Here is a 16,072-nt window from a genome sequence, read left to right as displayed (position 1 = left end):
CTATCTCAGGTAAGACAGGTTTATTCGCTGCTAACTCTGCTTCCGTCGGCCTCTCAGGAAAGTTGGAACAACTAGACAGCCCATCATCTGTTTCCGACTTCATTGAAAACAATTTCCTAGAAGATTTCAATTCATTCACTCTCCTCATTATACATTCTTGGTTCGCATGCAATGGACATTTAGTAACATCAAACTTTTTCAAGTTCTCCACACTCTGAAAGTCTGTGTTCAGAGGCAAAGCGTAGCCAAGTTTCTTTCCCCTCTGTATTGTCACTGTTGTTGCTTCTGTGTTCAATAACACTCTCACACATAGTCCGCTCTGAGTGAGTGAGAAGCTTCTTCCTAAAATAGCCGAGCTTTTACTGTTTGGATTTGGTACCAGACACACCTGTCTGTCATTGCTGAGTTCATTCAAGTTCCTCATCCTAAACGTCGCTACTACGGCTTGGTTTGGTTTTAATCTAACTTTTCGATCCAGAAAAATCGGCACCTTGGCCTGGTTAATTAAGATCTTATTAAGGAGTCTCTTTTCATACTTTCTCTCAGGATCCTTGATCCTAATCAACCCGTCATTGAGATCGATCGTGACGTCAAAGTTGCGAACGAAATCCCTTCCTAAGATGAACTGATCGGATTCGTCCAAATTCTCCACTACTAGGAAGCTCATCCAAAGATGTCTTCCTCCGAGCTGCAGTGAAATGATCGGGGTTCGTCCAGTCACATAGATCGCTCCCTGATTGGCCGCTGCCAACCTGATGTTTGTCCGTATGAGATCCGACCTCTCGAAACCCATGTCGGTCCAAGTTTTGACTGGCATGACACTAACCACTGCTCCCGTGTCTAGCAGTCCCTTTACTGAAAGTTGTCTGCCTTGCACGTCCAGAACGTGTGCGGCCAGATCGGCCTCGCAACCTATATGCACCGCATCTTGTTCGAGCATCGCGTTGTGTCCGATCCGTCTAACCTTCAGCTCCTCTTGACCAATGTATATCCGGCCAATCTGATCGTTCGCATCAGTTATGTGAGCTTTCGTGTAGATATTGATGCCATCCACATTCATTAGGATCGGGTAAGGGCCATGGACATCGATATAATGTCCGTCCACTTTCATCAGCCTCGGACCTCCCGCTGTGAGCAGCGCTCGCACTGCCCTGGAGTCCAGTTTGGGATCTTTATCCTTCAGGCAGTCGGCATAGATGTCCAGGTGGACTAGTGTAATCTCGGATGGTTCACTCAAGTTCTTGACCACCTGGTGCCCTGCGACTGAGATGATGGACATTATTTTGGTCCCCTCCTTCGTCATGCCGAAAATCTTACCAGATATAACGTTCAGTTTTAGTCCCTGTTTCCTGGGTTCCTCTTTGTCTTCTACTTTTGTCGTTTTACTCAGAACATTAAAACTTTCCCGAAGATCTGTGCTCTCCAGCTCCGACCTTACCCATTGCTCCACTTCTTTCGTGGCTAGGTCCTGTTTGACATTCTGCAGCGCTGTCCTTGCCGCCAGGCCGTAATCCACCTTGAGTGGGCTAGACGACTCTGCTTCGAGGTTCGAGGCTACCACCTCGTCAGGCCATGTCTTAACCTTTTTGGTCGTGAAGGTGCTCGGTGTCGTCTCCTTTCTCCGAGATTCAGCCTCGTTCATCAGACGTGCTCGACTGGCCTTGACACCCGAAAGCGCCTCTTCGTGGCGGGGATGTTTCGCGTCCGCTACTACATCCCAAAATTGAGTACAATCCGACTTGAAGTGTCCCTCCAAATTACTGAAGAAACACCTCGGACCATATTTCATGATGAGCCCTCTGACGTACTCTTCATGATCCTCGTCGGTCGCGTCGGCGTCCTCGAGAAAGTAGCCTATGGCCTTCATGTTCTGTTTGTATGCAGAACACGCGGAAACGTGATGGTCCATCGAACCACAATTCGCACACGACCTCCTCTTATCCATGTCATCGCGAGGTTTGTACCAACTGGAATTCGCACCAGTGTTTGTCCCGCTATAGTTACCATAATTGCTGTAACGGTTTTGCGCCCTCGGTTTTATGAGTAAATACTCGCGTGACTTCATACGCAAGTCGTCGGGCGTGGGTACCTGGTCAAGCGACAGGGTGAAGTGAGTGGCCAACGTCGTCTTCAACTCCTCACTCCTTACTCCGTCCATGAACTTCGAAGCAATCGCCAAGTTTCGCTCGGATATTTTCTCATCTGGGTTGCTTCTCCTCCTAAGCAATTCAAGGTCGTCCAAGAAATTATCTATGGATTCGTCATCTCTTTGACGCCTCTTTTCGAACTTCACCATAGCCTGGTGCCCTTGTACTCCAGAGCCGAAACGATTCAGCAGGATGTCGAATATCTTGCGAGCGCTGTCTCTCTCATTGGCTCTTTTCGCCATTACACAACTTAATGCAGTACCCTCCAGATTGCTCGTCAGCTCGCTGCACTCTTGTTTCTTGGAGAGATTCTCTTCCTCAAAGTGTAACTTCATCACATCTATCCAAGTATCAATGCAGCCGTCTGACTCGTCTTTATATGACTTCGGCTTTTTCAGTGTCCTTCTTGACCTCTCTCCTCTCTCGGTTGACTTCGAGAGCTTGGTGATGAATGTTTCGAGAGATCTGTTCAGAGGCTCAAACATCGAGGCATACATCGTTGTGTCCTGTGAGACTGTAGTCAGATCTGGTACTGAACTGACTTGTGGCACAGTTGGCAACCTTGTCTCCGGGGTGGCATCTGCCTCCGGCGGGACTGGATTCGTCCAGCCAGGCCTCGACGGGGCTGCCCTTGGCCGCTCCTTGTTTCTGGGTTCGTAGTTCGTTCTCGAGCCTTGCTGGGCTCTGGCCTTGCTGCCCGTACCATCTCCATCATTTGCATGGCGTGAGCGCTCCCTTGGGTTGGAACGCTCCTGCCAATTGCTCCCATTCAGGATCGCGTCAAGCTTCCGCATCATTAAATCGGATTTTGCATCTAACCTTTTCTCTAGGCTAGTCATCGTGTGGGCGTAGGTACTATCATGATCGTTCAACAATCGTTCGATCTCCCTGGTCATCCTAGCCTCTCTTTCGTATGACTCCTTGTTTGCCTGTGCCAGGCTCTCCTCCAGGCATTGATCGGTGTTGCGAATCAACTGAGCCTGATCAACGCTCGCCTGCGACTTCACATGCGTTAGTTCGTCTCTCAGATTCTCTTGACCTTTGTGAGCTCTCTCATCAACCTGATCTATTCTTTTAGTCATGTCCCGCCTCAGTTCATCTAGACCATTCATTACGCCAGCGAACATGTCACTTATGTCGCCAGTGGCCCCAAATGACGGGGTTAGTCCCAGAGAAGATGAGGTCAACTGCGGCTGCAGCCTGGTGCTTGATGACGCACCGCCTTTTTGCTTGCTCATCGACGTCATTAATCTGTCGAAGGTTGATGACGCTCCCATCGTTATCCCATCTGACATGGGCCTGGTCGGCGAGGTTGACGACGCCTTCCTGCTCATATCGTTCCTTGGGCACGGTGTGAAGTTCACATCCGGATGGTTTAGCTCCGGGTAGTCATCACTGGAAGTCAAACCTACAGTTGGTAGTGACGCCATGCGTTCGTCGTACAAAGACTTCCAACTCTTCTTGGCCTTCGAACCCGTTTGTTTTTCACTCGGGCTTATACTCGACATCATCGCGTTGTTGCTCTGCTTGGCCAGAGATGAGTGGGTACTAGCCGAATGTGAGTATTCTCCCCTCCACCTGTGACTTTTGGTCTCCGATTTGGACATCCCATTGAATAATACTTCCTCTCGCGGCTCGACCTCGGAACGCTCCGAGGTCTCCTCTGTCCTCTCGACTTCTTCCCGCTCGAAGTCCTCGCTCGGCTCAAAGTCGGGTCGAATGAGCGTCTGTTCTCCCTCGTCAAAGGGGTCAACAAGCGTTTCGCTCGCGGTTCCGTCTTCGGCGCTCCGCCTTTGATCGCTCCTCAATCTCATTCCGCTCACTGAAAGATCAGGTTGACCTTTAGTCGATTCGTTTTCAGCAAACACGTCGGAGGCGCTGCTAAACGAGGACTGGCTACGCCTAGTTTTAAATTTTCGCGTGCTGCCCTTGCTCAGCCTGGGAATCTTAGTAGTCGATCCTAACGAGTCCCTGCGCTGCATACTTTGTGACACACAAAAAAAACAATATTCGTATGTCGAAAAGTCAGTATCAATCTCTTAGGTTTCTCAATGACAATCTTAGTGACTCAGCTCGAGTTACACACACATCCAGGGCCTGCTCAGTATTGATATAATGCTAACTCAACCCTGTCGTATAGTATAACAGTATCACAAGATTTTCACAAGATATAATCAACACACAAAACACAATAGATAATCAGGTAAGAATATCCTACAGGTGACAGCGACCTTTTGTCAGTATCATTTTATCGCCACACAATTTATCAAGTCACTGCTTTGTTAAAATTAAACAATCTTTGATAAAAAGCAGTGATGATTCAGAAACAGATCAATAAAACTTGGTCTTAAAGAAAAAGACTTCCCCCAATCGGAACGATCCGAAAGAACAAAGCCCAGGACACAGTCTTCTCAAGTGGGTGTGTATTTGCCTAATACACCCACCGAGGTCTTCTTTTAGGTGCCCTGCGATTGCCCGAGCTGTCCTATCAAGTGGCTCAAGGCAACCTCTGATCGAAAACTTCTAAAGTCTATGAAAAAGCTCCCCCACACCCGGAACGCTCCAAGTGCACGAGAGCAGGGAACAACTTTTCTTCTCAAGTGAGTGTGTATTTGCCTAATACACTCACCGAGGTCTTCTTTTATTTGTTCCCGGATTGCCCGAACTTTCCTATTAATTAGCTCAAGGCAACCGCACAACCAAAATCACAATCAAAAAAAAATTTTTTGTTCGGGTACTTCTGATACACTCGATCTAGAATCCAAAGTTGATCACAAATTTCCGGGTCAAAATGGGCTCATATGATCCTAATAAGCGCCTAATACCCTAATATGATTTTGATTAAATGGATATTTTCCGTTTCCCAAATCGCCACGGAAGATTTCCTCAAGTTTCTAACAAGGAAGGTTGTTTAGAAGGTTTAAGACACTCCGGAGGGTTACTTCGGAGGGTTGTTAAGACACTTAGCCTACTTCGGAGGGTACTTTAATCACCCAAGTCACTTCGGAGGGTCCCCCTAAATTTACTAAGGAGGGTCAATAAGATGCTTAATATGCTCCGGAGGGTTACTTCGGAGGGTACCTCCAAAATTTTCAAATTTCTGAGCCTCACTCAGAAGGGCCTTCAATTAACTTCAGGAAGCGTCAAAACAAGCTTAGTTTTCTATGGGAGGGCTGTCTTAACTTCTTTGGATAACCTCGTGGAAATTTTCCACTAAGGAGGGTTGCTAAGGACCTTAGCTGACTCCAGAGGGTTACCTCGGAGGGTTCCCCAAAAATCAAGAAAAAAGGTTATGTTACCGCAATAAAGTCTCCAAAAGCGGTCTACCTGACTTAAAACTAGGTTGGCTGACACGGTCAACCTTCCCAGTTGGATAAAAAGGTTCTTTGATAAAATTTTCCGCCGCTCGGAGGGTTACCTGAAATTTGGACCCTCCGAACCAACAAATTCTAAAAATTTTTCTTTTCCGAGATTATCAACCCAAAAACGGTTGCGGTCCGGAAAAGTGGTTCAAAACGTCGACTTATGGTACCAAAATTACCCCGATCGGATGACTAGTCTTTGAGAAGTTGCCAAAAACGTGTTTGTCCAAATGGCCTTTTTTTACCACCTATATAGGTTCTGAGAAACTTTTTCCGCAATTCCTATCGAAAGTGCCTAAAAATAATTGAAACGAGCGTAGTAGCTCTGTACGGTACTGGAACAGTGCAAAAAACCGGATCAAAATTGGTTTGGAGACAAAAATTTGGCCAATAACTATCAAATTTGGACCCTCCGGTTCCTTCCTTTTCCAATCCTTAAGTCGTTAGCTCTATCCAAGGAGCCAATCGGAGGGTTATTCAAGAATTTCTCTAGTAACCGAGCACGTTATGCTAGCACGCTCCTAACGCAAAAAATTTTATTGCTCTAACTCTAAAAACTCAAAAACTCGATCCCCAAAACAGATTGACAAAATTCAGAAAATTATCGAAATTTTGACCGAAAAATTTTGGTTTTTTCCAACTTCTATTGAGTCTTTTCTCACGCGGTTTCTTTAGTTAGGGGGATCGAACTACGTAGCTACTCCCTATATAAAAGCTTTTTGTTGTTCGGAAAAGCTCGGATATTCAAAAATTTGGGGGTCTACAGTTTGATCGAAAATCGATGATTTTCGACAAAATTGGGTGTTTTTTGGGTCTAATTGAGGAGATAAGTAATAAGTAATAAGGATAATAACCTATTAATAGTCGTGAATGAATAGTACTATACCTATTCATTTTGCACCAAAATACCCGAATTAAGACCCTTAACTCGGAAATTTGTAATCGATGGAGGGTACAATCGGACCGCGCCAATCGTGCACCCCACCACTTAAGTTTTAATGAAATAGTACCCGAACGATACTAAAATTGCTTCAACGATACCCAACAGTCGTTGCGGATGTTGTCCTTGATGTCCCTGTTGAGTGTGGAACACGTTGATCAGCTTGCCACTCTACCCTCCGGTCACCGGCAAAATCACCATTAACGTGCTTAAACACTCAAATTACACTCGAGGGAGGGTATCCAACCCTTCACCAAAACACACAATCTTTCTATCAGAAACGAAATAAATCAATCTGAAACAACAACAAATAGGAAGGTCAGATCACATCTCGTCCGGAAATAACATATAAACTGTCACTTTATGTTTTTTACTGTTTTTGGTCTTTTTTGGATTTTTTACTGTTTTTTGTACTTTTTTGTTTTCAAATTAATTTTATTTTTGGCTTTTTCTTGGTTATACACTATTTTTGTTTAGTTTTACGCTTTCTCTTTAATTGTTTTTGGTCCTGGGACCTCAGGACAAGCGGGCTCTAGATTTCCCACCTAACCCTCCGGCCCCCGGAATTTTCGGTGTTAACTAAGTTAAAAAGCTAAATAGTACTGGACGGAGGGTACGCACCTTCCCCCCAGTACAACGACGGTCATTAAGGCCTCTACCTCGGGCTTACGCCCGGAGCGGAGGGTTCGTCGCTGAAACGCTTGCTGATCATGATGGTCTTATGCCTTTGACAGGCCCACCCAGGAGCGCCATAAAAACGTCTATGTAACATTCGCCCAAATACAACACAGCGACGGAGCGTAGAAAAAGTAGCTATTAACGACTGGCAGGCGTCAGTTACCTTAATCCTACTCGTTTTTCACCGTCTTGACCTTGCCAGTTGATTTTCTGGTCTGTTTAGGGCAAAGTAAAAAGTTACCATTTTTAGGCCATCAGTCAAACGACTTTTGATCAGCTTTCGTTTACATGCGAACACAACCACATAGCTGAGTCTCGGATCCTCAGACTACGTGATTGTCATTAAAAACACGGCTCGAACAACCTATTTTAATATGTTTTTGTGTGACAGTTCTATATTAAATCCATTGGAGATGGATTGACCCTTTCCTCTTTCTAGCTACTCATATTCTAAAATATCAAACTATACCGGTGTTAATTTAAAGTTTCACGACATCCAAGTTGCTATACAGTCAGTTTTATACAGTCTCTTCACATAAAACAGTCTCTGGGGGACCAATCTTCCGCTCCCGTAATATTCCTGCGATAACGCTCTTATCTCTTCTAATTTGCGTCCCGGGAGGGTTCCGTGGAATATTCCTTCCCCACCGAAGCTTCCTTCTCCACTAATATCCGCTGATAAGGGTCTTATCGTGCGTTGCTGCCACGATGAGAGGCTTCGTATTTTCCGTCTCTTGCACGACTGTTTTTCACAATATTTGTCGTTGCTCTGATTTTTTCAGCTTTCTTGGTCAAAATGGCCGTTTTTCGTATTTCTGAGAAATATCAACTTGAAAATCGAAATTTTAAAAATAGAAAATTTCAGAATACTTCGACCCTCCTTTCAAGCACTTTTTTGCTGTTAAGGCCTTTTCTCTCTGATTCGTGCTTCGTCGGAAGGTTGCGCTGTGCCATCTGGCAGAATGGCACAACTCACTAAAGAATCTATGGGGGCACTACCGAAATCCAGTGAGTACTGTGGACGGATCAAGAAGAAGTCATACAGCTACGTGTCCGGAATCAAAGGGATAGCGTACAACCCTTTCCTGAGTGACGACATACGCGATTGCTTCTTCGATTACGAGCAGGCAGTGTTGCTAAGATTCTGGACGTCAAGAATTGTAATGAGTAAGAGCGCTAAAAATCCGCAGACCAAATTGGGACTGGTCTTGGAAGAAGAGGTGACTGCACCCTCCGTACCAAAATCCGACAAAAGAGTGAGTTTGGGTTGGGCTTCTCAGATGAACTACTGAGAACGAGCTTGATGGTAGTGTGGGAACTGATGAGACCATCATGGTTTCCTAGTCCCAATGCTGACTCGATATTACGGTCGACACAAGACGTGCAGAGGGAGCTGAATGCAGATTGTAACCTGCGCGACCTGAACATCATATATAATGTAATGATAACAGCCTCTAGGAGCAACGGGGAAGACAAAGTGGAGTTGCCTGGCGGGGGACCAGAAGACTGGGTCAAACCTGGCAGCTGTCTGGCGGAAGTCTGTGGACTGGAAGGTCACGTTTGTGGAGGTCTGGATTGTGTAAAAACCCTAGAGAGACAACACAAGCAATTGACGATATTGTTTGGTAATGTCGTGATGAAAGCAAGAACGGAAACGGAACTGATCGCAGATTGCCATAGAGGAACCGAGGTGAATCTAGTGACTGCACTAGGATTCTACAGCATGTTTGGTTCTTTAGAGTCACTATTGAATCTAGAACAGAAACATGAGATGGTCACAGCCATCAGTGTAGAAGTGTTCCCAGGAGTACTGCAAACTGAACAAAAGTACATAGGAAAATGGAGGGAAGCGATCGAGACGGAAATGAACATCAGACATAGTGAGTCTTATTGTAGACCATCAGGAGCACGGTATTTAGTGGGATCGATATTGGCTCCAATGTGCAAGAGCAGATTATCGGTGCATTTCGTAGCTGTGGATGTAAAGAGTACGAGAACGATCGTGGATCAAGCCTTCTCAGTGCCAAAGTGTGCGAGACTAACGAGAATGTCCGAAAAATCTTTTGAGTTGCTATGTAAGATGTTCTCAGCAGTTCCAGAGAGAACCAAGGAAGAGTTGGAATCAATACTAGGAAAGAAATTCATGGGATACGTGAGCGGGAACTTCAGTGACTTTGAGAGACAGAAACAGAGAGGATCAACTGTCACAGATTACAATACAGTAGACGAGAATGATGAAGTCCACCGAGTGATGATGGAAGTGGAACCATTACTGGAAGCTTCGGGAAAACGTAATTGGAGGAGCATCATGTTGACACATGACGAGTTTCCTTGCCACTGCTTGCTGCAGACCTGGTGGTATCCCAAGCGTAGTAATCTGATGTTGATCTGGGACTCTGGAGAGCTGCTCTCCATGGGTTTACCAGACTCATCACAGCCCATAACAATAGTGATAGTGGGAGTTATGATGGCGATACGATGACTGGAAGCTCACGTAAGAGAGAACAATAGACAGGAGGCACCGACGAGAGAAAAGTTGCAGAAGTTGGATTGTCTGAAAGATTCAGATCTTTTTGAGACAATGTGCGAGATTCTAAACATTCCGATGGAAGGGAAAAAGATATGGGCAAGAAGACGATTGATGCCATGGTCCAGAGCTAACACGATTGCATGGTTGTACGATTATGCCAAAAAGCATATGTCGAGGCACGGCAGAGTGTACAGTGGATATCAGCTGGACATTGGAGCAGGAGCTTTCAAGCGAGCTTTCGTGACTCATCGGAATGCAGTGACCACCGCTGTAAAAATAAGGAAACAGAGGGTAGAAGCGCAGAAGTGTTGGAGGACACAGAAACTGAAAGTGCAGAATCAGTGTCACAGGAGGAAGAGATGGAACATTGACAAACGGTCGAAAGAACAAGAGGCGAAAAGAAAGAAAATTAGAAGAAAATAGAAGTTTAGAACTTCTTAATGACAAAAAAAGAAGAAAACAAAGGAGTGACGAAAGAGAAGAAGTTAAAACTCAGAACTGTTTCATGTGTGTGATAAAACTCAAGTGAGAAACCAAGCAACCAAGTTGTAATTGAAAACTGAAACATTTAGTTGAGCTTTGAACATTAAGGAATTTGTTGCATTTATAAATTGCATTTTGAGTTTAGTTAGTGGCTTTAGAGACACTTACTAACTTTTTATATAGAAAGGCTTGAGTAAAGAGTATATTTAAATATTCCAGCCTGCATGACTGTTTTTAATCAACTAGGAGAACTGATCACTTTCTGGTGATATGAAAGGCTTGGGTAATCTCTCGAAGAGGGAGGTTGTTTCATTGTTCTTTCTAACCACAGAGTTTCTTAGTTTTAGTATTCAGGACAATAACAAGCAAGATTTCCGAAGGGAAGGAGCATAGTAGGATAATTTTAGCTTGTTGGTTGGCAGGACTGTCCTGCAAACCAACATCTTTTAAAAATCTAGGAGAAAAGTTTTAATCAGGGCATTGACGTTGGAAGTCAGAAAAGATGTTTTTATCGTAGGTCATATCTCAATGTGCAGATTGATGAAAAAATTTGAAGGCTATAGTGATGTAGTATGATGCCATTTATATTCTGCAGTGAGTCGATATGACGCGGATAAAAGTAATTTCGTGCATTTTGTAAATTCTGTTTGATGACACTGTACCAATTTTACAAACATTGCGAGATTCAATGAGGACATTGACCGGACTGACCGGGGAGTATGTGACATTCGACCAGAATGCACCAAAATGCAGACGCAGCATTTTCGAGTTTTTAGCAGAGAACCTTCCGAGTTCACGGTTTTAAGAGATTAACAACGTTATTGGGACGATTAGTCAAACGGTGAAGGCTAGAATATTCTGGTGTTTCAAATTTTTAAATTTTCGAAGTATGACGTCATATTTCTGAGAAACGTCAGAAACGACCATTTTGGCAGAAAACCAAAATGAAACATAACAACATTAGTTGCGATAGCGATAACGACGAGAATTGTGATTGGAAAACGACAACAAATTGCAGAAGTAGCAGAGACCGTTCCGAGTTGCAACTATTGTGTCGCTACAATAGTTGCAAGGCCGTTGCGAACAACGGTGAAGGGTGGAAGACAGCCTTCCGGGAGGAAGATAAAGGTCTTATTACCCCGGATTCGAGAATCCGGAGGGGTCTCGGGACTGGAATTTTTATCATCTTATACAAACTTTTAGCTTCCCTATTATGTCCTGAATTGAATTTAATTAACATCTGAATTCATTTTGCTAGGATGAGAAGCTAGGAGTTGAGGGAAAGGTTGATCCATCTTCGATAGAGATGATGATTTTTATCTACTGAGCAAAAACAATAATAATTCAATAAGTAGTAGTAGCCCTGATTTTAGGAGTATCCTCGTGGTCTGGGGATACTGAGACCCAGCCATGAGCTCACTATTTCTGCATGTAATCTAGTTAATTTGAGTGTTTTGACCGAAGCCGAAAGCAGTAACGTTTTTGTCGACCCGATGTTAGAAAGACCACCGAAAGTACTGGCTTGGTAGGGACGGTGAAAAGCATGTAGAGCTCTGTTTAGACGTTGGCCAGTCGTCTTAGAACCTAGCTTTATTTTCCGTCGATATGTATCTTCCGGGCCAATGTTACAACTTTAAGCCAAAATTTTTCTCATAAAGTCGTTAAATATGATTAATTTGAAGACTGGCGTGAACAAATTCTCTTTTTCATGATTTTTCTTTACCAGTTTTTGGCTTTTTCATAAAAATTAGCAAAAATTAGCCTCTAACTGATGTTTAGGAAAGTAAAAAATTAAAACATTGTCGTTTAATTTTTTAAATGTTTTCATTTCAAAATCCGGCTGCTGTAATTTATGGAATCCATTCCCAAGGAAAAAATGGCATTTTGAGGTGCTTATAAAGTTTCGGCCTGAAGTGCCTTCGGCCGGAAGTCTCGTCGGCTTGTAGTCCTAGACCCACGAATGTTTTTTTGAGCTTTCTTAATTGCAATTCATTTTTTCACAAGTCGCTTTTGTATAATTTATGCATTTCAAAAAATGTCTCTTAAATTTTGGATTAACGTTTCAAAAATCTTAATAATTATCTATTATATATTTAAATGCGGGCTTCACTATCTCGCCATGTTTAAGCTTTTTCAACGTATTATTTTTGCATGTTTAAGCTATATCGTATATTGCAATGGTTAAGGTTTTTTCAATTTTCCAGTTTAAATTCAGTGTTTTTTCATCAAGTTTGAAATTAGCAACCCAATAGTAGGATATTGTCAGAGATTTCCCGGGTTTTGCGATTCTGGCCTCTATATAGGAATAACCAAATCCTTTTAGTTTACGAGATAGGCAATTTTCGAGATTTTTCAAAAATTTCTAGAAAATTTAATTTTAAAAAATTTCTCAAAATTTGAAATTCTCACCCTGTAGTTGGGTGCTGTCAGGGTGGTCTCAGGGGTTGCAAATCTTGCCTCCAATCCTCACTTCTCAAATACTTGTAGTTTTTGCGATATGACGTTTTTTATGATTTTTCAAAAAAAAATTCAAAAACTCGGAATTAAAAAAATTCCAACGCGTTGAAGATGTCAATCCTGTTGTTGGATACTGTTGAGGGTACTCTCAGGGGGTTGCGAATCTTGCCTTTGATTATGGCTGGTCGAATCCATGTAGTTTTCGAGATATGACGTTTTTTTTTGAGATTTTTTTCAAATTTTTTTTTAGAAAACTTAGATATAAAATATTTCACAAAACTTGAAATTACCATCTCTGTAATGAGGCTCTGTCAGGGTACTCTCAGGGGGTTGCGAATCTTGCCTCTAAATATGGCTGCTCAAATTTTTGTAGTTTGCGAGATATGACGTTTTTTTTTTTGAGATTTTTTTCAAATTTTTTTTAGAAAACTTAGGTAAAAAAAGTTTCACGAAACTTGAATATTATCATCTCTGTCGTGAGGCGCTGTCAGGGTACTCTCAGGAGTTGCGAATTTTTCCTCCAAATAGGAATTAGAATTTTCCCTCCAAATAGGACTTCTCAAAATTTTGCAGTTTTCCAGATATGACGTTTTGTGATTTTTTTTTAATTTCATGAAAATGAAACAATTTTTTTTTCAAAATTTGAAATTCCTAAACTGTAGTTGGGAGGCTGTCAAAGTAATCTCTGGGGTTGCAAATTCGGACTCCAATTGAAAATGCCCAAATCATTTTTGTTTGAGAGATACGACGATTTTTGTGATTTTTTGGGAAATTTTCAGAAAAATCAAATTACAAAATAATTCGTTTGTCAAATTATCAACCCTGTAGTTGTGTACTTTCAAAGATTGCACATATTGCCATCAGAAAAGGCTGCTTAAATTTTGTTAGTTTTCGAGATGTGAATTTTTTCTGGTTTTCAAAAAATATCTCCTTTAGAAAACTTAAGGTGTAGTTTCTCAAAATTTTAATTTCCCAACGTTGTAGTTGGGTACTGTAAGAGTAATCTCAGGAGTTGCAAATCTTGCGTCCAAATGCGACTGCTCAATTGCTTTCAGCTTCTCAGATGAAACGTTTCTTAATTCATTATAAACTTAGATATAAAAAATGTCACAAAATTTTTATGGTTTTTCAAAATCGAATGAAAAATTTTACAAATTTTGAAGTTTCTATCAGGAGTTGCCAATCTTGCGTCCAAATGCGACTGCTCAATTGCTTCCAGTTTCCCAGATGTGACGTTTCTTAGTTCATTTTAAATTTTTTGAAGAACTTCAGTAAAACTTCACAAACTTTGCAAACCAAAATTTTTATGGTTTTTCAAAATCGAATGAAAAATTTTACAAATTTTGAAGTTTCTATCAGGAGTTGCCAATCTTGCGTCCAAATGCGACTGCTCAATTGCTTCCAGTTTCCCAGATGTGACGTTTCTTAGTTCATTTTAAATTTTTTGAAGAACTTCAGTAAAACTTCACAAAGTTTTATGGTTCTTCAAAATTTGTATAAAAAACTTGAATTTAACTTTGCAACATTTTTTATTACGAACCCTGTAATTGGGTGCTGTCAGAGTACACTTAAAGAATAATTTTTGAGTTGTGGAAACTTCGAAGCACCGGAGGTGCGGTACACGCTAGTTATTTTGATATGCAAACTCTTATCGTACTTGTGAAAGTTTGTTTCAAGCAATTAATTTTGTCAACTTTTCGTCCCAAAGCTATTCGTCGAGAATGCTAGTTATGCAAAAATAATGTCTAATTTCCGTTTAATTGGAGCCGTCCAAGTTGCATGTCGTCTAATTTCCTAGCCCCCGATCCTTAAGCTTTCCTCAAATCAAATAAAGAAGACTGTTAGTGCGGGTTAGTTCGCCACGCTTAAATAATTGGGGTTTGCGCTTTAATCATGATATGTTGGGTTTAAGAAAAAAGACGACAAGCAAATTAGACGATCAGAAATTAACGGAATTTAGACGATAACTTGCCTGCAAATTGCGTGAAATTTGTTTACAGACCTTATTGTTTTCTGTTTGAGTAAACACTTGTTCTCCAACAACAAATCAGTAAAGTTGGCAATAGTAGTAGTAGTAGTAGTAGTAGTAGAATAGGCTTCAGAGCATTAGCTCTAGGGAATTTCACCCCTTTTGCAGTCCATGTTTTATCTCAGTTTGTTGTAAACATTGCAGTTTCCACATCTGCATAAGAGTTTCCATGTACATTTGTTGACTTCACTGTACATTTTTTTGAAGTATTTCTGGTATATGTAGGTCAGAGTCGCTTTGCTTGGTCTAAGGCTAAAAGTTGGGCAGGCTCGGATAAGACAGTTGTATAGATGTTTCACTCGTCTGAAAAAATTGTCGTCCGTTCTTTGCAAGCGGCTTTTTGGGATTTGAAATTCGCCTCTTGATGACTGTCGGGAGATTTCGCATGATTCAGATGGTTTTCGTTCTATTTCTACATCGTAACGATTTTCAAGCAGGGCTATTAGTATTAAAATGTCGTGCATTTTACTACGTGCAATGTACTAGTACCACCTGAAACCAGTACGTAATAGTATCTGTACTGGTACCTCAAAGAGGACTTCGTTCAGGCTAAAAAAAACTGGTTTCGAAAAACTTTTTTGGAATTGTCATTTGGAAAATTGATTTTTTCAACATCATCAATTAAAACAGCGTTAAAATACTGAAAACATTAACCCCTGTGTTGGCAAGGTACTGGTACCTTTCAACTTGGGTACCTTACCATACTAGAAAATGTACTAGTACCTGTACCCTGCCATCTCTACAAATCAGGTTATTAATGTCACTGTTGTATAACTTATTTCAAAATGTACTATACTTTTTTCATTTAAAATTTTGTTATTAGCTTACAATAATAAACTTGATCAGTTCTTTAATATTATATTGTTTTTTTGTACCCTCATTCTAAACAAAAAATTTGGGTTGCCCAAGTTCTGATCATCTTAATTCAGTTATTTTACGGTTATCTAGTTTGCTTGTCGTCTATCTTTGTAGGCCCCTCATATGTGCATTCTTAAAAGCGCGCAGAAACTAATCGAGAATATTCCAACCGACAATTATTCAATATCCAAACATTAACCAGAAAGTTGCGCAGTTTATCTTTTTACATTTGAACTAAGGGAGTCGATATATACATTTTTTTGTTGAAAACTATTTCGGTCGTCGAAATTGATCTGAATAAAAACCACCCCAAGCATATATATTCCTTTACTTTCTTCGAAAGTCGGAACATGAAAAGGTTACTCTATGAAAAACTGGTTTGTGAAATTTTTTAACGAAGTTATTCTGCGATGAAACAAACATCTGATAGGCGCGGCTGCAATACGCATTATTTCCTTATCAACTACCAGGCACTTCTGTTAGTTCAAAGCATCAACTCTGTACATAAACATTCAATGCAATGCTCCTTGTGCTTAAGTGAAAAATCGAGACTCAAATAAATGGAATTACATTCTAGACCAATGAGAT

At 41.6% G+C, this 16,072-nt stretch overlaps 1 protein-coding gene across 1 annotated transcript in view; it reads left to right on the top strand.

Annotated features, from left to right (window-relative positions):
* Positions 1-16,072, top strand: part of LOC134853853 (2-oxoglutarate and iron-dependent oxygenase domain-containing protein 2-like) — a 606,153-nt gene that overhangs the window by 531,607 nt on the left and 58,474 nt on the right. The gene's annotated exons all lie outside the window — the stretch shown is intronic.

Source organism: Symsagittifera roscoffensis, chromosome 9, assembly GCF_963678635.1.
Source record: "Symsagittifera roscoffensis chromosome 9, txSymRosc1.1, whole genome shotgun sequence".
In the NCBI taxonomy this organism is placed as follows: domain Eukaryota; kingdom Metazoa; phylum Xenacoelomorpha; order Acoela; family Convolutidae; genus Symsagittifera; species Symsagittifera roscoffensis.
This window is presented reverse-complemented; position numbering and strand designations above follow the sequence as displayed.